General features: G+C 40.0%; 1 long non-coding RNA gene across 7 annotated transcripts in view; it reads right to left on the bottom strand.

Moving 5' to 3' along the window:
* Positions 1 to 11028: 11028 nt before the first annotated feature.
* LOC116864117 overlaps positions 11029 to 21928 on the bottom strand; it is a 109312-nt gene continuing 98412 nt past the window's right edge. For all 7 annotated transcript variants that reach the window (XR_004381948.1, XR_004381944.1, XR_004381946.1 and 4 more), the window contains 2 exons: positions 11801 to 12008; positions 11029 to 11342 (listed from right to left, as the gene is read on the bottom strand). This is a non-coding gene — a long non-coding RNA (uncharacterized LOC116864117). The remainder of the gene's footprint in view (positions 11343 to 11800; positions 12009 to 21928) is intronic.

Below are 21928 nucleotides of genomic sequence, written 5' to 3' on the forward strand. Positions count from 1 at the left end.
CACAATACTTAATGTACTAATTTTCAACTTAAGAATTCAGATTTAACCAGGTTTTTTGTTTTTTGTTTTTTTAGTTTGTTTATTTGACAGAGAGTGAGAGAGAGTGTATGAATAGGGCAGAGGGAGAGGGAGAAGCAGACTATCCACTGAGCAGGGAGCCTGATGCGGGACTCAATCTCAGGACCTCAGGATCATGACATGAGCCAAGGCAGACACTCAACAGACTGAGCTACCCAGGCGCCCCACATTTAAGCAGCTGTATGATTTTATCCTAAGAAAAATGAGTGACTCATGTAGTATGTTAGTATTTGGGTACTGTATCAGATATCACTCAGGCACCATTTCAGATCTCATCAGCTGCACAGGTCTTATTCCAGCCATTGCCATAACAGCCAGTTCTGCACAGATTCTGATCCAGTTTCTTGCAGGTGCAACCAGATGGTGCTTTGTGTCAGTCCTATGCTAATGCACACCTTGCCTTCTACCTTGGGCTTCTCTGTTGACAACACAGAGTGAGACACCACAGGAACCTGTTCATGCTAAACCACTTACAACCCAGAAGTACAGACACTTTATCCCAGGAGATGAACCTTTGACAAACAGGGGGTGGGAACTGATGGATAAATGTTTCCCTCTGTTTTCCTCAGGAGAGAAGGTCCTGAGATGCATTTTAAAAGATTTCTAGGATAATCCCATGAAGTGGTGACCAACTTGATAACACTTTCTTATATAATCTCTCCCTCTTTCTCTCTTCACTGCCCCAAAACTCTGCTCTATGGAAATATACTCCCCAGTAAGGTATTTGTATACTTAGTTCAAGGATATGAAATCAAACAAGGGAAAACTTATTGAAAAGGAGGCCAGTCCTAATATACCGCTGAGATGCTTTCTTGAAGCTAAGACATGATGGGTCCATAGTGGATGAAGTAGACATGCAGAACTTTCTTAGCATAATACTAAGAAAGGGATCAGAAGACTCAGGGAGGCTGGAATGTTAAAGTGGACTTATTGTGTAAGAATCCAACTCATGTCTATGTTTCCTAGGAAGGCACAGGGGATAGCCCTTCACTAGAGCCACAGAGTGCATGGGTAAGGCAAGAGGGAGATTTTTAAGAAATATTCTTAAACTCAGTGAGGGCTGTCCTCTGAATTATAGTATTGGCAATAGAAAATGGCACCATAAAACTCTTCACCCTAGTGTCAAAGGGATGAATACTCCAGATTAACAGGTATCAGGTATTGACATTTATTCATTAAAAGAAAGTCATAGTAATTTGTTGATTTACTGACAGAACGTTAGAAATAATACATTCAGGACCAGATCCAGAAGGCACCAGTACATTATACAAAAACACAGCCCAGACTCCCATGTCACATACCTTTGTTGTACTAACACCAATCCCTTAGTTTACATATACCGTCTCATGGGGTAAGGAAGAGGTGGTCCTTTCTTACCAAATGATAGATGAAGAAAAACAGTCCTGGTGTACAGATAAGTCAGTTTAATGTTGGTGTTGGCAAAAATGGACTTCTTTTGTAACACACTCCCACTCAGGAGTGGTCCTAATAGGCAGTGATGAATCTTCCCAGTACGTACTTCTGCAAGCAGTCTATTTGGTTGTTTACCTCCTGTGCAGAGAGAAGTGATCCAACATACAGATATACATGGATTTCTAAGCAGATGAATGGCTTAGATGGTTGTTAGAGGTCAGGAAGTAATTATACTAGAAGACCGGGAACCAAAAAAAACCTCACCTGGTAAAAGGTATGTGCATGACCCATGGAGATGGCTAAGGCACACAGACTTTTTTGTTTTATGATACCCACCTCTACTCATTGCGATTGAAAACTAGGTACTCAGGATGACTTGTTCAGTAAACATCAGCTAGCCTCTATCTTTGGTCAAGTCAGTACTGATGTAATAACCACATGAACATAGTAACCATGTTGGCAAGAATGAAGATTTTGCTGTGATTAACTCCCACAAAATCTGATCTAGCGACTACTGTCACTGCAGATTGTCCAAACTGCCAATAGTCAAAATCAATGTTGCACATTCAATAACAAGTAATCAAATATGGAAAAATGTTTCAGGAGAACAGCCAGTCCCTTGTTGGCAGGTGGATTGTATTGGACTCCCTCACCTTAAAAGTGCTGTAGTTTGTCCTTTCCAGAATTTACATCTACTTTCAGAAGAGTTTGTCTTTCCTGTCCTTACAACAGTACCATCTGAGACTTAGAGAATGCCTGATCTATCATACGGTATCACATACAACCTTGTTTTAGATCAAGGGGCCCATGTTATTGCAAAGAACGTGTGACAGTGAACACAAGACCATAGAATCCCTTGGCCTTTTAACGTGCATTGCATTAGAAGTAGCTGACCCAATAAAAAGGGGGAGGCCTGTCAAGGACTCAGCTAAAGCACGAGCTCAAGGTGAACACTGTAGGATTGGGATGTTGACCTCCCTGATGTGATGTATGCTGAACTATCCATTGAAAAATTACGTTCTCTCCTCAACAGCTATAATCCATCGGTCTCAGGACCAAGGAGTAGAAATCAGATTGGCTCTTCTCACAGTCACCCCCAATGCTCCATTTCTGGAATTTGCACCACTGGCCTCCCATATGGGGGCTTCTCTTTTGATGACAGAGCAAGAGACGCCATGGGAACCTAACTCAGAAGTGCAGTGGGGTTATTCCTTGTGGGGCAAACTCTTGACCAGTGGGGATGAGAGCTAATGGAAAAACATTTCCCCTAAAATGCATTTCATATCGCTCTGCATAAGCTTCCTTGGCATTGAACAACCTGTTTTTCCATAGTGGTTCCAACTTGGTAACATTTCCTTGTTTTGGCTTTTCTTCCTTCTTTGTTTCACTTGCCTTTCTCTCACTCCTGTACCCTGCAATAACACCACCAGTAAGGGACTGCCCAGGAGGACTCAGATTCCACTTTCTGGAGAAATCTGAATAGGAGAGGTCCTATACTAATAGTTTCCTAGAAAAAAAGGCAATTTTACTCCAAAACATAATTAGCCTCTCCTCTGCTAGAAACAAGGCTTCTAGCAATTTTATTTCTTTCTATCCTTCTTGCCAGCAAACTTTAAATTCTCTCATCCCAAAATAATTTAAACTCCTATCTCCAACAGGTGCTTCATTACATGTGGATTAATTCTCTTCTTTCTATAAATAAATACCACTGCTCTAGATCAGGCATTCAGCATCTCTCACTACAATAGGCCTCCTCCTGAGTTAACTTCTTACATCAGTCCCTCACTGCCACTGGAGTAAGCTATCTCAAAGGCAAATCTCATCTTGTCAGTATCCTGCTTAAAACTCTTCAGTGGCTCCTGGTACCTAAAAGATGACACTGACATTCCTTATCCTCATACACAAGACCCTCCAGGATCCAACCCCTGCTGGCCTTCCTAACTTCATTTTCTGCCACTCCTTGGCAGTTCTGGCACATTTTACAGTGCCCTTCCCCCTGCTTATCTACCTGAATAAATGTTACTCTCCCATTACACTTTACACTGTAGCTGTCCCAACAGCAGGAAGCCTCCCCCAGCTACTTCTTCCCAAGCTCTCCCCGTAGTATCCTATGCACATCTTCCTTTTTATACTAACTGCTGGATATTTTAAGTAACAATTCACCATCTGCTTGCTTCTAAAGGCAAGTGTCATGTCATATGCACCCATATATCCCCAGTGCATGGCTTGTTACATAAGTCATAATATGCAATTAATAAATTTTTGAGCAAGTAAGTTAAAAAAGGAAAGAATATATGACACTTTACTCAACAAATCTGTTCCTAGAAACTTAAACAGAACTGCTTTTGACAAAATCAAATCCCCCATGATTTGAAATTCTTGGTTAAGGAAGAGAGATCACACCTGTAATCATATGTCTGACTTCCCATCCTTCTGATACTCAAACACCTGTTACCGAGAGAGAAAACTGCTCTGACGCAGGCCTGTTCTGGCATGAGGCCTGGTACTCTAAGGTGCCCTGGTTACCCACTGCTCCCTGAGTCAGCGTGGAACAGTTCTCACTGATGATCCATGTACCATAGGTCCCAACCTACTGGTTCTCATGTCCCTTGTCCCTGGTATTCAGTTTCAGTGACTGCTTTCTTTTTCATGTTTCTGCTTGATATTCTAGTTCTTGTGAAGTCTAGGTCTTTCTCCCTTTCTCCTAGTCTTTCAGAGACTAGGTCTCTGCTCCCTGCTGGCTGCCTTCCAACTGTACCTGGATTAACTGTCTGACCTCTGAATCTCTATGAGTCACCTCTTCCAGACCTTAAGCTTGGCTTGGACCAAAGGTCCATGTGTGTTATCTGTCCCTCCTGCCTGTTGGTCTGATCCAGTTCTGAACCTTCCTTCAGGCCCATTTCATGTCAGCTTGCCTGGACTTATAATCTTGATCTTCACCTGGCCATTCTCACCCTCCCTCTCAGAACCCAGTCAGAACATCCCCAAATTATTAAGCTTTTGTATAAATCCATATTTTATTATGTGGAGCTTCCTTAAAGTGAGTTATATTTATAATACAAAGAAGAAAAATGTTTTAGGAGTAAGTTCAGGGGTAATAATTCTCTCTGACTGGACTCAACAGTTCAGAACTTTGTATAAGATTTGAGGCATGGTTCCTCTGCTGAAAACACCTCGCAGAGCCCCACTGGGTGTAAACAAGCTTTTTGACATCAATCTTTCAAGGAGTCCTCAGAAATTGTACATGTACCTAACAGCCACTTCTTAGATTATCAGCCTCCTTCTAACTACCTATCTTAAATTATTTCATTACCAAGATTGATTTAGCTTATCTGAATGTCCTAAAATGAAAACCATTTTGGCTTCCCCCCTAAATTTCTGAAATAATATTGATAGGAAAAGGAAATGGAAACTCTGTCCCAAATAAGATTTCAGCCTGATTTGTAGGTTCATATGTTCACATGTTTCCTTTATGCTCAGGATGAATTTGTTGGTGTTTCCCTAATTCATCTGCATCCTTCTTTCAAGTAATAAATGACATCCCAATTTAATGAGTTGGCTATCTTTTTAAAGAAACACTTTATCCCTGCATTTCCCTGTTACTATTGAGTTGTTTTAAAGTCTACCAAGTCACTAAATTGTTTAATCTGCAGCTTTTCACTGAAAAGAATTGTGTTTTGCTGAGTAAAGTACAGCATGCTGCATTCTCTATGCTGAAGAGCACTATTGATTTTTCTTTAATGATATTTGATTTGGGGGCATAAATTACTGTTAAATTGTTATGTCTTTTCGAACTTTACACTTTGCAAATGGATTCAAAATAGCCCTTTATGGATTAAAACACTTCCGAACAGCACATTATTTGTAACAACAAAATAAATCAGCAGTATGTGACTAAAATATCGATTATATCTTTCTTTCCTGCATTAATTTGAACTTTACATCTAGCATTTCAGCTTTTATGTAGTGAGATGCACTGTGTCCACACTGATGACAGCTGAGAAATGTTTCCAATTAAAATTCCAACATAAAAAGTATTTTCGTTTCAGTTAAAACTGGTTTGAAAACGGAAGTTAACGTGGCACTTTCAAAATACTTTGATGCCAATAGCCTGTCATTGACTTTTTTCATGAACTCCGAACAATCTCGTTGGAAAAGTATCTATCTCGTGAGCTGCCACAAATAGCTGAGAAAAGAAATTTCAGCCTGGCTCTGAGCATAGCTCTTGATTCAGTCAAAAAGAGGATGGAGGCACCTGGGTGGCTCAGTGGGTTAAGCCTCTGCCTTCAGCTCAGGTCATGATTTCGGGGTCCTGGGATCGAGCCCCGCATCCGGCTCTCTGTTCAGCGGAGAGTCTGCTTCCCCCCACCCCCACGCCTGCCTCTCTATCTACTTGTGATCTCTCTCTCTCTGTCAAATAAATAAATAAAATCTTTAAAAAAAAAAAAAAAAGGAAACATCCATAAAACTTATTTCACCCAATGAAGAAAAGTGTTTTTTCAACTCATGTTCTCCCACTTAACCCACAATGAAGGCTCTTTCGTATTGTAATTGCAGTGAAGGGTCCTGGAAATTGCATCACTTACCATCCTCATCACAAGCACTACCCATGTGTTACAATCTTAACAAGATTAAAACTAGGGATTTTCAAGGGGTTAATTCTAAAGAAAAAGGATATCAATATCAAATATAGTTCCAAAATACCAAGGATGGAACTGACAAGGGTTCAAAGCCAAGGATGGTTATCAGAATAACCCAACATAAAGATATTAAGACCTAAATGAGAAAAGCCCAACTGACACAAGATCTCATTTCTTGACTTTTGAACTGCTCCCGGCTATTATCATCAATAACAGGATATAAAGTGCTGGTATGGGGGATATATTTACATTTTTTTAAAAGATTATTTATTTATCTATTTAAAAGAGATCACAAGTAGGCAGAGGCAGGCAGAGAGAGAGCAGGGAAGCAGACTCCATGCCGAGCAGAGAGCCCAACGCGGGGCTGGATCCCAGGACCCTGAGATCATGACGTGAGCCAAAGGCAGAGGCTTAGCCCACTGAGCCACCCAGGCACCCTGATATGCTGACATTTTAAGAAGACAAAAGGAAATGACACTATTGGCTAAAAGAAAAAAAATTGTCACCAGTGAAGAAAATTGGGACTGTCTTATTAGAAGGTTGTACTTGGAGTTAAACCCCTATTTGAGCCTACAAAGTGCTAGACTCGTCAGGTCTAGCTTTTCTGGTGCTGACACAATTTGTCCTACATTACAGAGGAGGAATTGGCCTCTGAATGTGTAAGCGATATGCCCACTCAGGCGAGTATTAGGAGGCAGAAGAGAAAGCCATGTTCAACTGAGACGAAGATTTGCTCATCCCAGGGCAGATGTCAGTGGTTCTCAGACTTAGCCTCATGTTACTATCACCAAAGGATCTTTGGAAAAGTACCTCTGCTTAGGCACCACTCAGGGTCAGTCAAACATGAGTCTCTAAGGGAGCCAAACATGAGTACTTTTAAGAAGCTTCCCCTGTAATCATAATGTGTAGCCAAGGTTGAAAACACTGTGCTAGTAGGGAGACTACCTAACCGCTGTGAATTAATGGGCAGTGACAAGGCCACCTGTCCAGGACACAGAGTAACCAATATTTCTAAGACTTATCAACTGAGTTCCTGCAAGTGGCCAAAACAAATATTTTTGGCCAGAAGCATCACTGCAGATGATTCCTTTCAGCCTGTTTATAGCTAATTCATAGCCCAAAAAGGAAGTTGAAAAACAATGATAAGTGGATATAACTTCCCGACAAAAACTTAGAATTGCATAGATATTTCCTGTAGGAAATATCTAAGTTAATTGAGGCCCAAGAATTCACTCAAAAGGCCACTGCAAGAAAACAAACAGAGCTTAAAACTTGCCCCTTCCCTTGGCAATAAGGCCTCTTTACTTTTCAGAGTAATTCAGTATCTGAAACTTTAAGAAATGCAGAGAACAAGAGGAAAAGAGGGATACAGTTGAAGTCTAAGAAGCATGTAGAGCTACTTAAAGATTGGGAATGAGACCGTCACTTTAGAGAGATGACAGCCACCACAGAGAAAGCAGGCTAGGATGGAAGTTTAAGAACCTCAAGAGACTCTTAGAAGGAGGGGCAGACAGGTAGAAGGAAAACAGGAGAATGTAGGTACTCGAAGCTTTCAGAGGAAAAGGTTTCCAGAAGTGAGGAGTGTTCATCTAATCAATTGCTGTTCAGAAATCAGGGAGGATAAAGACAGAAAATCGCCCACTGTGTTTGGCGGTATGGACGTCACCAGTGACCAGGGATGCTTGTTGCTGTCCACTTCTTTCCAAGGGCACAGTTATACCTCATTTGTGCTCTGCCAGGAAATTATACCTCCTATTGTGTTTGATGGTCAAGTTAGTTGGGAATCCTGACGTAGATCAGTTTTATAACCGAAAATTTTAAGTTCCTTTTAAACCTCAGTTCTCACCCTCACGGGGTGGTGGTGGGAGGGAACAGGAGCTGGAAAGGCTAAACTAGGAAAGAGGAAATACATATTTAACCTTAAAATTTATCTTGCCAGTTCTGAAAAATTAACCAGCAATATAATTCTAGTTATTTGTCTTGACTCAAAAAAATTTATAATAAAATGTGCTGAAAGTTTCTTTAAATTTCTTCGTACCGAATATCTGTAAATGACAAGACGCTCTTTAGAAAATTGGGTTGAAGTTCTGTTTTTAAAAGTGTGGGTTTGGCACAGACATCAAACTGATGGTTGCCAGCATTGGGGGAGGGGTAAGAGGATGGTCAAATTGAGTGAAGTGGGTGGGAGATACAGGTTTTCAGTTACAGGGCATGTAAACTGATGAAGTTATTTCCCACAGGAGTACAGGGGTAAGGGACGATCATTCTGACACTGCTATACATATGTATTATGACTGAACATAAATAAACCGATAGTGGGAACCAGGTTTCTCAATGTTGGTGTGGGAAATCATGGAAGGGCAAGGGGAAGAGGCTAGCATGAGCCATTTGGTGATTGATAAGAACTGGAGATACCCGTATGAACTAATGCTTGGCCTAACAGAGACACATATGGTTACACATAGAAATAGTTACAGATGCTATAAGTCTGTACAATATATAATGTACAGATACACACACACATATTTCCTTACTCCATTGGCAGAGAAGACCTAAAGCAACAATACATCAGTAATGAAAAGCACACCTAGCACCAAAATTACAGTGGAGAAATTAAACCTACTTCACCTCAGCCAGGTGATCAAGGTCAATATCAATAGTGATAAATCATGTCGATAGGATGGACCTTTGACATAAGGTGATAAAAAAATGGCACTTTATCCCTGTGAACTTCCTCCCCTAAACCCACAACTTCAATCTAATTACAAGAAAACCAACGGACAAATCCAACAGGTGCCATTCTATAAAATGCCTGACCAGTATTCCTAAAAACCAGCAAGGTGTTCAAAAACAAGGAAAGCCGAGGCTGTTGTAGGCAAGAACTGCCTAAGGAGACACGATGACGAAATGTAGTGTGGCATCATCAATGAGATTCTGGGAAATCCAGCAAAGGGACATAAGAAAAAAACTAAGGAAATTTAAATAAGCTATGGACTTTAATAATAATGCATCCATATTAGCTCATCAATTGTAACAGATATACTATATTAATGCAGGATGATACAAAGTCTATTTTTTAAAAAGCAAAGGAGTATCTTACAGAATCATTCAAGGCAATACCAATTTGAATGTACTAACTGGATTATGATGTAATAAAATAAACCATCTTCTTAAGAGACAACATCTATTTATAAGGCAAAGGCAGTAATAATCTCTGATAATCCTGTTTATCAAGTTGCTATATCTGAGTGTCTTTTTGGTTCTTGGACTCAATTCCAATGTGTGCGAAGGGTGTTCCCCCCACAACAAGAAACAATTCTTGGCCCCCCAGCAAGTGTCCGAGGATTCAACTCAAGTCTCTCAATTCTGACACCTTCTGGCCAGAGACAGCATCAAGTCCCACAGATGAAGGGTTCAGTCCTACAAGACAGCCCTCCCTACTTCGGTTGCCAGTTGCAAGCCCATGTTGTTATCAGTAATTCTGACCGACCAGCTATAAATCAGAGGTTCCCAATCTTGCTCCTTGGATTTGATTAATTTGCTAGAACAGCTCACAGGCTTCGGAGAAACATTTTACTTACTAGGTTGCCAGTTTAGCATAAAAAGATATAACTCAGGAACAACAGATGGAAGAGCAGCCCAGGGCAAGGCTTGGGGAAAGGGGGAGGAACTTCCATACTCTCTCTAGGGCACCACTTTTCCAGTGCTTCCAAGTGTTCACCAACCCAGAAGCTCTCCAAATCCTGTCTTCCCGGTTTTTATGAAGGCCTCATTCCATAAGCATGATAAATTAAATCATTGGCCTTTGATAATGAATTCAACCTTGAGGGGCTCCCCCCTCCCCAAAGGTTGGGGAGTAGAACTGGGAGTTCCAACCTGATCATATGGTTGGTTCTCCTGGAAAGTACCCCCTAGCCTTAGGTGCTTTCCAGAAGTCATCTCATTAACATAAGACACTTTTGTCACTCTCAGCGCTTAGGAAATACCAAGGGTTTGCAGAATTGTGAGCCAGGAACTGTTGACCGAGACCAAATATATATGAAAAATACAGTAGTCCTCCTTTATTCGAGGGGATACATTCTAAGATTCCTAGTAGATGCCTGAAACTGCAGATAACAGAGAACCTTGTACACCCTATATTTTTTCCTATACATACATACCTATGATAAAGTTAATTTATACAATAGGCATACAAAGAGCTTAGTAATAACAGTAACAAAGTAGAACAATTACAATATATTGTAATGAAAGTTACATAAATGTGGCTTCTCTCTCTCAAAATTTCTTATTGTGCTGTACTCACCCTCCTTGGGATAACGTGAGATGATAAAATCCCTACACAATGAGGTGAAGTGAGGGGAATGACGTAGGCACTGTGACGTAACATTAGTCTCCCGATGAACTTCTGATAATGCATCAGGAGGATCATCTGCTTCTGGACCCCGGATAACCTCAGGTAACAAACTGTGGAAAGCAAAACTGCAGACAAGGGGGGCTACCGTATATTATGGTCATCTAAATGGCCAAACACATATTTCTTATAAATCACAGTCTCACAGAGTGTGTCCTCCCAAAATCCATACATCAAATTCTTACCCCTAAAAGTGATGGTATTGGGGGTGGGGCCTTTGGAAGGTGATTAGTGCTTTATAAAAAAGGCTCCACATGAGGATACTAGAAATCTGTAACCTGAAAGAGAGCCCTCACCTGACCAAGCTAGCCCTAATTTCAGAGTTCTGGCCTCCAGAATTGTGAGAAATAAATTACTGTTATCCACAAGCGGCTCAGTCTGTGGTATTTTGTTATAGCAGCTCAAATGAACAAGACGTAAGTCTTTCAAAATAATGATCTTATTCGATGTTCACCACATCTCTGAGAAGAATGAAAAAGAAAAAAATTTGCACTCCAGGTTTGTATTTATTGGAAAACATAAGAGATACTAAAATGTACAATATATCTTTTTAATTGCTGCACATGAAATGAATAAAGCAAAGACCATGGAAAATGCAACATACAATTAAGTAGGCATATATCTTAACATTTGTGAAGGAACTTGGACGATTTCTCCCTGGTGAAGTACGGTGCCTCTTTACGGAGCATTCTCATTACCCAGCCTTTCCCACATCTATAAATTTCTGTGTGGACACTCATAGGTAACAGTAAAACACCAGGTCCCACTTCTCAAATAACCTTGATTGTAGCCTCCCAAATCTGAAAATAGAAATCTAAACAATTTTCACTGAATTGAATACTTACACCTTATATACCACGCAATATGTTCTATTTTTTTTTTTTAAGTTAACATTTCAAGTTGTAAAATCCAAATAAATTTTACTGGATTCTATGGTATCTGGTGATTAGTGACTAGATATCTGGAATACTTAACAATAAAAATTCCAAAAATCCAATAACTTCTTAACAGCTTAAGAAGTGAAAATTCAGGGGGTGCCTGGGTGGCTCAGTGGGTTAAAGCCTCTGCCTTCGGCTCGGGTCATGATCTCAGGGTCCTGGGATCGAGCCCCACGTCGGGCTCTCTGCTCAGTGGGGAGCCTGCTTCCCCCTCTCTCTCTGCCTGCCTCTCTGCCTACTTGTGATCTCTGTCTATCAAATAAATAAATAAAATCTTAAAAAAAAAAAAGAAAAGAAGTGAAAATTCAGCAAGTTCTCACTGGGTAAAACATCACGTGAAGTTTCTTCTCAATTAACTCATTTTAGATATGTCTGCAAAGCCCCTGAAATTGTCCATTGTGTCCAGTACCTGCTTTGTTTCTGACCTTTGTCTTGAGGGAGTGGCTCAGGCTCCTGAGCAGATTGGGGTTTTGTCTTCTTCTGCATGGGCTTCTAAATGGCTCCTTGGCATGTCACCCCCTCTCACTTCTGCATGGGAGAAGATGAGAACTCAACTAAAATCTTAATATTACCATAAAACAGTAAAGCCAGCATTCCAAATCCTAAAATGGTATCTTATTTCACTGGAATTTTCATTACCTCTTAACAATTAGTTCCTGAAAGCTTGCTTAAATTTTACAGATTTGAAATTTTAGACAGCTAGACTTACGGCTTGGTTTAGAGCTGCATAAAATGGAATGCATTTTCCAAAGTATCTTCCTTCTCAAATTCTTTTAAAACTAACAGACTGTATGTGCGTTGTCTCAGGCAGCAAATTGCTCAGAACCAGGATCTTAAAGCAAGACTTAACTTTTACAAATCATCTTACCTACTTCACTCTCCCTTCTACAGTCAGGGAAAAAATTACCTGAGTTATTATTTGCTGAGTTCCCTCTGTGTGACAGACATTGTGCTAGATGTTGAATATACATGATATCATTTAGCCTGCTCAATAACTTCATGCAGAATTCAATAGTTTCCCATTTTTAAAAAAGCAAATTAAAAAAAATTAAATTCCAGAAGTTTAACTAAAACTGAGTTTAACTAAAGCTGAGTCACCCTGGAAGTAAAGTCTTCATGGAGACTCGAACTCAGAGTGGTAATTCAAAGGCTATGTTCTCCTTCCAACACCACACAGTTCAAGGAGGTAGACAGACTGTTAAGCCAGGAAGCCCACTGCAAACCTTTCACCAACCCTGAATTAAACATAGCACTTCATTCCACTATAAACATGGACCAGTAGTCACTAGTAGCCTCAGGTATTCAGGTAATTTTAACTGTACCTCCAAAGAAACCTCAGATATTTTAATATCACAGGATAGCTGTTGCAGAGAACTTAAAATATTATTTGTGTTCATCACCACTATGAAGTTATGAAATCATCGAGTCTGTGGACTAGATCTTGTTTTTAATTCATTAATAGAGCCTATATCACAACTTTGTAAAAATTTTGATGAATGCCTTTCCGTACTCTGTTTTCTTTGAAATTTTAAGTGTTTGATTTGATGCACTAAAAATGCTATTCTGGGGGCATCCAAATCTTGGTGTTGGCTCAGGTCATGATCTCAGAGCATGAGATGGAGCTCTGAGGAGTCTGCTTGAGATTCTCTCCTCCTCTCCCTATGCCCCTCCTGCTCATGCTCACCATTTCTCTGTCAAATAAATAAATCTTTAAAAAATAAAAACAAAAATACTATTTTGTCAAGGGACTGACCCAAAGACTTCACAAGACTGCCCCAAATTTCACAGCACTAACAAGATAAAGAACACCTATCTAAAGCCATATAATTAGAAATATTTGAATAAATAATGACATACATATTGGTTTTGTTTATTGTATTTTGACTGAGCTAAGACATTAGTTCTACTAGTCAATGATCCCCAATCTGGGCATCCCATAGTTCTCACGTAGTTTCTCATAATATATACTCCATGAAAGGATCTCTTTTGGTTAACTTAGCAAATTAGCTTTTCACACTTGCATCATCAGAAGAAACTCCATTGTTCTCTGCTACACCACCTGTTCCTAGATACTCACCTTACACAAGGCAGGACTGCAATGGGACGTCGGGGACACACGGAAAGATTCTGTTCCCTTCTTCTTTCCTCCTCCACCAGATTTATGTTAATTATGGGTACCTCTGATCTCTTTAGGAATTTAGGGTTTAGGAGAGCCCTTCAAAAATTTTTCTTATCATTATTAGAGGTGAGAGTCTATAGTCAAGTGTCCTCTAGGAGGATGATCAATATTTACACAGAGGTATAAAAAACACACCGTTTCCCCAAGGAAAGTTTTAATAGGAGAACTATGCAATCAGCAAGAAGCATCAAGAAGGGAGGGAAAAGAGCACAGCAAGAGAAATAAGGTACCAAGGTCTTTCTCACAATTTTGCCCTGAACTTCAGTGATTTATTTCATTCTCGTTACAATTTCCAGTTCCTCGGTTTCCCATTTGCCAAACAGGAGTAGTAATATGTGCTTGCCACTCAGGTACTGGCCATGCAGTGAAGACTACCAGCCTCCCGGGCATCCAGTGCTTTGCAGTCAGTCAAGCAAATGTCACATGCACAGTCAGTGATGGCTAAAACCAGCTCTTCCTTATGATGGATGTCACCATGGCCTGTCCTTTCCTGCTAATAATGTACTTCTTCAATCTCTAGGCTTCCCACAACACAGGAAGACTGCAATTACATGTGTTTTTAGGCTGACTCATTTTCTAATGGTAACAATCAGTATTTAAGTTAATTAGGAAGATTCTTTTGATGTCCTTTATTTCATTCACAATTAGTCTCCTGATGTGTTTTGTTGTTGTTTTTTTTTTTAAATAAACTCTCAGCCAGTGATGGGAGGAGAAGGAATCATTTTACTATCCTCAACTTCATCTGCTTTCAGAGACTTGCTCATCCTCTGGCTAGTTCTCACTTGAAGCACCTAAACAGAGTTTGAGTTACTCTGAGCTGACTCTGATAATGGAATTCTGAATCCAGGTCTAGAACGGGTGCTTGATGTGAGAAAGGTCAAAAGGTCCAGAATGCTCTCTCTCTGTTTGGGGGCAATTCCCTGTTTCAAGCTGAATTTCCAGACTCTGACACCTTGGCACAGATGACTTTAGCCATTAGCACAACTTTAGGACCTAAGGGAATGGACAAAGAGATGGGTAAAATTAGATGAGATGCAAAGCTTGCAGATTCTGCTAGAGAAGTGCGAGGTGAGGGGTGCTCTTCAGGAAACAGCAGGGATAGGAGGGCCCTACAAAGGTCTGCAAAAGAGGTGAGCCCAGCCCTCCCAAACAAAGTCTTCAGTGTTTTAACCACTGGCTTTTTCATCAAAAGACTGCTGTTCCCACAGCTTGAAACAAGAGAACATAGAACATTAGTCTCCAGATGAATGTTTTTTCTAACAGGTCACAGAGGCAGAATTAGGGAAGAATTAGTTGTCAATTACCATTGACAACCTGGACAAAGAGGATGAGTGTGGTCAGTAGCCAAAGCCAAGGTCAGACTACTCATAAATTCTCTAGGATGGCCTGTGACTGGAATTCATTCAGTCATTCACTCCACATTTAAGGCAAATCCACGCAAGCTACAGAGAATCTGAAGGAGTGATCCTTCCGCTGAAGGTACTCACCACCTTGGGTGGGAATGAAATGTTCCGACCTCTCACAGACACTGACGGAACTGGGGTGAGACTACGTGAGTGAGATATTATAGGGCATGGTAAATGGGGCTCAGCAAAAGCACGCCACTGAACCCTCAGCAGGAAGCTCCATTTCTATTTAAAGATAACACCACAGATGGAGATCACTATCTTGTGTGTGCGGATGTGGCTGACAAAACAATAAATGGCCTCCTCTTCATTGCCTGCATATGAAGACTGGCATTTGGTTTACAGCTGCAGAAACTGCTTGCTATTCCAGATGTCTGGGGCTCCATTACACTACTTCACACACAATTACATACTGCTCCAGCACAAACACACTGCACCATCCCCACCACCACGTTGCTAAAGCTGTGAACTGCCCCCCCCCCCAACGTTGCTAAAGCTGTAAACATCTTCTTTCTCTTCTTTGCTTGGTGAAATCCTATTCATCCTTCAACACCCAGTTGAGCCATGACTTGCTACTGTGATGCCTCTATCACTAAAAGTCATCCCTCCTCAGTCACCACATTTGCCTCTTATCTCTACTGCAGCACTGATACAGCATTTGGTTATGTTGTTTCTTCATGTGCTTATCTCTCCAAAGAGTAATCATTATTTTTCAAGCATTTAGAATGGTTTCTGACAAGGCCAAATGTCGATTGATGAATGGATAAAGAAGATATGGTATGTATATACAATGGAATATTACTCTGCCATCAAGAAGAATGAAATCTTGCCATTCGCAATGAGGTGGATGGAGCTAGACTGTATTAGGCTAAGTGAAACAAGTCAGTCAGAGAAAGACAATTACCATATGATTTCACTCATGCATGGAATTTAAAAAACAAAACAGATGAACATATGGGAATGGGGGAGAAAAGAAAAGGAGAGAGGGAAACAAACCATAAGATACTCTTAAGGGTAGAAAGCAAACTGACAATTCATTGAGGGAGATGGGCAGGAGATGCCCTAAATGGGTTCTGGGTATTAAGGAGGGCACTTAATAAGTGATGAATCACTAAATTCTACTCCTGAAACCAATATTGCACTATAAGCTAACTAAATAGAATTTAAATAAAAACTTGAAAAAAAAAAAAAAGAATGGTTCCTAACAAATAAATCACTGATAACTTAATGAAGAAATTAATAGCCTACTCTGATAAAATTGTTTTTCAGGGTGTCTGGGTGGCTAAGTTGTTAAGAGACCAGCTCTTGAGTTCTGCTCTAGTCATGATCTCTCAGGGTCATGAGATCGAGCCCTACATTGGGCTCCAAGCTCAGGAAGGAGTCTACTTGAGAGTCTCTCTTCCCTCTCCCTCTGCCTCTGTTTCTCTCCCTTATTCATTCCATCTCTCCCTCTCTCTCTAAAATAAATAAAAAATCTTTAAAGGAATTGTTTTTCAGCAAGCATCAATTTAGTGCTGGCATACCAACTGTCCTACAACATATTTGGATGATCTGAACTTGTCATTTGAAGCCATCATTGTAGCTCAGAGATGAAGCTAAAGTAAAGGATAAGAGGTTGGGTGCATGTTTGTTTCATGAAGAAGTCTCAGAGTTCTTTGAAAAAATAAGACAGAGTTTCTCCCCTATAGACCTCCAGTTTGCTCTATAATTTGATTTACTCATGGTCGCAGACTCAATCTTAAAGACAGAGCAAGGCCACTCTGAGCTTGATTCAGGTCAATGAGAGCAGCATCAGTAATAGCCCTCATCACCTCTAACTTGAACCAATCACTACTTCAAAGCAAGAGAGAAATTCAAGTCTTCGTCAGTCCTTGTCAAACATTACTGACCACTCTAGATATCCACCCCTGTACTCCCATCATTAGCTGGTGCAATCCTAAGCACTTACACCTGGAAAGGATCTGGTAATCACCTGTTCTGACTCACCCCCAAAGTAGGAACATTTTCTATTCCATTTAGAGCAGATGGTCCCCAACATCTGCTTAACGTCTACAGCCAAGAAGCTCCTTCCTCTGTGAGGTATCTATGTAACTCTGAACAACTGTAGAGATTAATGAGCAAATACCCAGGAAGCACATAGTACCTGGCACCAGTAATTGCTCAGTACATGTGACTGACATTATTTATCATTATCTACTCTCAAACCCCTTTTATTTCACTGACAATCCCTTCTTTTAAGGTATGAAACAACGTACAAGTGAGCAAAATGTTATGTCTAGTACACTTTGGTTTATGTAAAATATAAAGAACCTACATATATGTATGATGATGTATGTGTGTGTGTGTAACGATGCTTACAAAGCTTTCATTTATTTTTTATTTATTTGCTCACAAAGCTTCTTGAAGGAGTCCCCAGCTGCCACTGCCGACGATACCCATTGTGAGAAACCAAATGCCCACATCAAAGATTCTGTCTCCAGTCCTTTGATGCCAGAAAGGTGCTGAGCTCTGTGTCAAAGGTGAGATAAAAAGCCCTCCCACCAGTCTTATGCTATACATTGTCACCTGGACCTTGAAGCAATACGTCTATATCCAGAGCCCTACAGAATCCATCATTCATCTAAGCTGACCCCAGACACCGGGTATGGTACCATCTTCCTATCTCCAACTTTTCCAAAGCTCAGCTACTAACTTCATTTGGAGAAAATGAATACACACAAAATATGTGCACAAGAGTAAGAAACTATTTCTGTATTGGTAAATTTAGAAATTATCTAAAGGGCATAGTATTCAGAGATACAGCTTTGGCTAGAACATAAACACCTTTCAACACTGTCACACAGAGCAGTTTAGTTACTGAGAGCCATAGCTCTCAAACATACACTTTTCTCATTATGGGCAAAGCTCTGTAATTATAAAACCAACTACCCCAGTCCTGCGGTTTCCCTAAGAAAAGAACTCTTTCTGCTAATGGTGTCTTCAATTCTCCAGCTCAAACTTTGAAATGACAGGTTGGTTTTGTCCTCACCTTCTACCTTTGCCATTCAGCTCTAAACTCTTAGACTGAAGGGTCAAGTTTCAGTCAGAACTTATATCCTAGGTATTTAGGTTGGGAAACGGTATATTAGCTTTACCATCCAGTCATCTAAAATTTATTCATTAATTCATTAAGTAACATTTTGAGTACCTGTTTTGCATGAACCATATACGCTCACTACTGCGTTCCCCTGGATATATTTCCATTTACAGAATATCACTATGAAATGTGGGAAATCATGAAGAATTCTCTTCCTGACAATTCCATGAACATTCTGTTTGGCTTATTTTTCATGACCATGGGATTTTTTTCTGAATTTGGGACAGAAATCAATGCAAAGGTGCTGTATGTCTAGTACGTTACTGTTCTGTAAGAGGAAAAGACTATACATAAGCATGTGCTCATATAGACATGAAATACGTCTGAAAGGAATAGTGTTAGTGATGCTGCTGAGGAGATAAAGTAGATAGCTTAGTGAAAAGGTAACATCCTATGTGATAAGAAAAAAACAAAGTAAAATCCTGTTTCTGCCCTTGAAGCCTGAAGAAGCAAATACTAAAAAGCAAGTACATGCTTATCACTGTATGTTCTACACTTTTTCAATCTCTAACTATGTCCAAGTATGGAGCATTCAAAAAATCATAAACATTGCATAACACAGACATAATCTCAGTAAGTTTAGAATTAACTTTTGAATAAAAAAAATTCTGAGGTCATCTCTTTCTTGACATAGCGATTCTTAGATTTTTCTTTTCTCTCCTATCAGTAACAAGTCCTATCTCCCACCCACCAGACAAATTACCAACTCCTCACTTACTGTAATTAACTGAGTGTATTACTTTCCTATTGCCAATGTAAAAAGTTACCACAATGTCTCAAAACAACACAAATTTATTACCTTATGGTTCTAGAGGTCAGAAGTCTGGCAGGCTAAAATAAAAAGGTAACAGATTTGCAATTCTTTCTTGAGGTTCTAGGGGAAGAATCCATTTCTTTGTCCTTTCCACTTCTAGAAGGTGCCCACAATTATAGGCTTGTGACCCGTTATAATCTGTAAAGCCTACAATGGTGTCAGTCAAAATTTTTTCATATTTCATGACTCTAATGCTGACACTTTTGACTCCCAATACCACTTCTAAAGAACCTTTATGATTACATTGGGCCCAGCCAAATAATTCAGGATTATCTCCTAATTTTAAGGTCAGCTCATTAGGAAAATTGATTCCAGGAGCACCTGGATGTTCTGTCACTTAAGTGTCTGCCTGCGGCTCAGGTCATGGATCAGGGGGTCTTGGGATCGAACCCTGCATCAGGCTCCCTGCTCAGTGGGGATCTTGCTTCTCCCTCTCTCCCCTGATTATGCACTATCTTTCACTCTCTCTCTCTCAAATAAATAAATAAAATATTTTTTAAAAAAATCTTGATTCCATCTGCAACCTTGATTCCCTGTGCCATGTAACAACATATGCACAGGCTCTAAAATTAGGACACAGACATCTTTGGGTGGCCACTATTTTGCCTACCACAGTAAACAGTAAATAGGCTACATAGCTAGCTAGCTAGATACCTACATACATACATTAATACATACATACGGTTTCTGAAGAGATATAGCCTCTTCCATGTGATGACTTTTAAGTTATAAAATGTAACAAAGTCCTTGTCTGAAACAGGTGCTGTTGGAGTCCTCTGGCACTGTTGGGAGCCATTCCAAGACAAATGAGGAAGTAGCTGAGATAGTCTATTAATACATGCTCTGCAACCTGACTTCCTGGTTTCAAATCTCAGGTCTACCAGTTAGATAGTGTGACTTGCACCTCAGTTTCCTCATTCATAGAATGAAGTCAGTATTAGTACCTCTATCATAGGATTGCTGTAAGGCTTATACAAGTTGCTACCATTTAGAACAGTGTCAGCACATGATAAGTACTCCGTATGCTACTTAGTTTGACTTGATTCACACTTCCATGACTCAGAGTACTCACAAAGGAATCCCTGCCAAGACCCAGAAACGTTCAGCCCTAGAGCGAAAATCCTGTCTCTGTCCTAGGAGTATTGAGAAGAAAATATTGATGGTGTTTTGGGGCTTCTGGGTGGCTCAGCAATTGAGCCTTCAGCTCAAATCATGATCCCAGGGTCCTGGAATGGAGCCCCACATGGGGTTCCCTCCTCCACAGAAAGCCTGTTCTCCCTCTTCTACTCCCCCTGCTTGTGTTCCCTCTCTTGTTATCTCTGTCAAAAAAAAAGAAAAGAAAAAGAAAATATTGACAGTGTTTTAAAATCCACCTTGCCATCTAGGTTTTCCCTTTTTCCTTTTGATTTTAAAAAGGAGAGTTAAAAAAACAGCCTGTCCAGTAGAATATCAGGTCAGACCCTGGTGAGCCTACTGGCTTCTACTACAGGTTACATGGATTGAGCTAGATAGTCTTTGCCCTTAAGGAAATTGCCACATAATGGGTAGGCAGAACAAACAAAGATAGAACATAATTAAGCAAATTTAACAAAAAGTTAATTTCTATTGCCCCAGATAAGCTGAATCTAATAAAGTAAAGGGAGTGGCTCTCCATTTTGTTCTGTTTGGCCCCCAATGTCCCAAATCTAAAAGGTCTGTATAGCAATTCTCATTGCTAACACCAAAGAAACAGAATGCAAGTGTCAGTCAAAGTACCTACTTTTTTTAAAATTTTATTTATTTATTTGAGAAAGAGAAAGTGAGAGAGAGCATGAGAGGGGAGAAGGTCAGACGGAGAAGCAGACCCATTGAGCTGGGAGCCCAATGCGGGATTCGATCCCGGAACTCCAGGATCATGACCTGAGCCGAAGGCAGTTGCTTAACCAACTGAGACACCCAGGCATCCCAAAGTACCTACTTTAAACTGTAACCACACAATTGGACCAAACTATCTTTCATCAGTCCCTCAGTAAATTTTTCCTCTAGTTTCTAGGGACTGTTTCCAGGAAATCGCTAAAAAGATAGCTAATTCATCCCTCTGGATTCATTATGCTAAAGGATTATCAAATGCACAAAGCTCAAAGACAATTGCAAGAGCCCATGGTATCTTAGTTCGACAACTAAGCACTCTTTAAAACATAAAGATTACACTGAAAACCGTTTGGAGTTTTACTATTAGAATGTTGTAACAGCCTATCCTCATTCCTGCAAAATTACTGCCAAATTGGAATCAGTAAATCTCTCTTTATCCTCCTTTCAAGTACTTTGGCAGTCACTCCAGCATATAATTTAAAGTACTAAGAAAACTGATAATACCTGAATGTCAACACCATGGAAGGGGAGAGCATATTTGGTGTTCTGTACTTCATCATGATTGCCAAATGAAATTCAATTTTATACTGTCAAATACAGTGATTTCTTTCAATGTGATAAGCTATGTTAACTAATGATCTAAGGAGATATTAAATATTGCCTGCTAAGTATACTACTATAATCTGATTAAATCCAGTCTTCAGCCAATCCATAATTTTCATTACCCCTATGAAAATGTTCTGGACTAGGATCTTTTAAGTTTCCTGTAAGCAAAATGAAATTTCCTTTGAGGTGAACAATGTAGCCTGAATCTATGAAATAAATGTTTGGTAAAATTTGTCTATAGCTCCCATCTACAAATATCAAAATTATAAAGCATATTAGTTGGTAATATCACATTTATTGGCATTTATGTTATATCAGCTTATAAGCACCTTTTTTGAAAGTTTTTATTTATTTTTATTATTACTTTTAAGTAAGCTCCACCCCCAGAGTGCAGCTCGATGCGGGGCTTGAACTCGTGACACTGAGATCAAGACCTGATCTGAGATCAAGGGTCTG

This window comes from Lontra canadensis, unplaced genomic scaffold (genome assembly GCF_010015895.1).
Source record: "Lontra canadensis isolate GAN:19392208 unplaced genomic scaffold, GSC_riverotter_1.0 scaffold5, whole genome shotgun sequence".
NCBI lineage: Eukaryota > Metazoa > Chordata > Mammalia > Carnivora > Mustelidae > Lontra > Lontra canadensis.